Source organism: Gadus morhua, chromosome 20 (genome assembly GCF_902167405.1).
Source record: "Gadus morhua chromosome 20, gadMor3.0, whole genome shotgun sequence".
NCBI lineage: Eukaryota > Metazoa > Chordata > Actinopteri > Gadiformes > Gadidae > Gadus > Gadus morhua.
Window position 1 is genome coordinate 21,494,367 of NC_044067.1, and position 234 is coordinate 21,494,600.

At 53.0% G+C, this 234-nt stretch overlaps 1 protein-coding gene across 1 annotated transcript in view; it reads left to right on the plus strand.

Moving 5' to 3' along the window:
* Positions 1-234, plus strand: part of wnt6b (wingless-type MMTV integration site family, member 6b) — a 42,098-nt gene continuing 41,864 nt past the window's right edge. The window contains exon 1 of the mRNA XM_030344247.1: positions 1-234. This exon is cut by the window's right edge and continues 591 nt beyond it. The gene's annotated coding sequence lies outside the window, so the exon portion shown is untranslated.

Sequence of the window (234 nt, forward strand, 5' to 3'; positions counted from 1 at the left end):
CGGTAATTGCAGTCTCTTTCTCTCGCGTGAGTGACAGTCAGTGGAGGATTCGCTTTGCCCCGGAGCGACGTCACAGCAAGGTGGAGGATGAGTGCAATTTTCCTCGCTCTATCATCCAAAGAAAATACAGACTCCAACACAGTCAGTCGTTCAGACGCCCGTACCTGTAGCCGGTGCAGACAACCAACCCGGACTCGGCTTACTTATTCAGCGGGGGTTCATTTGGGCTGTAGT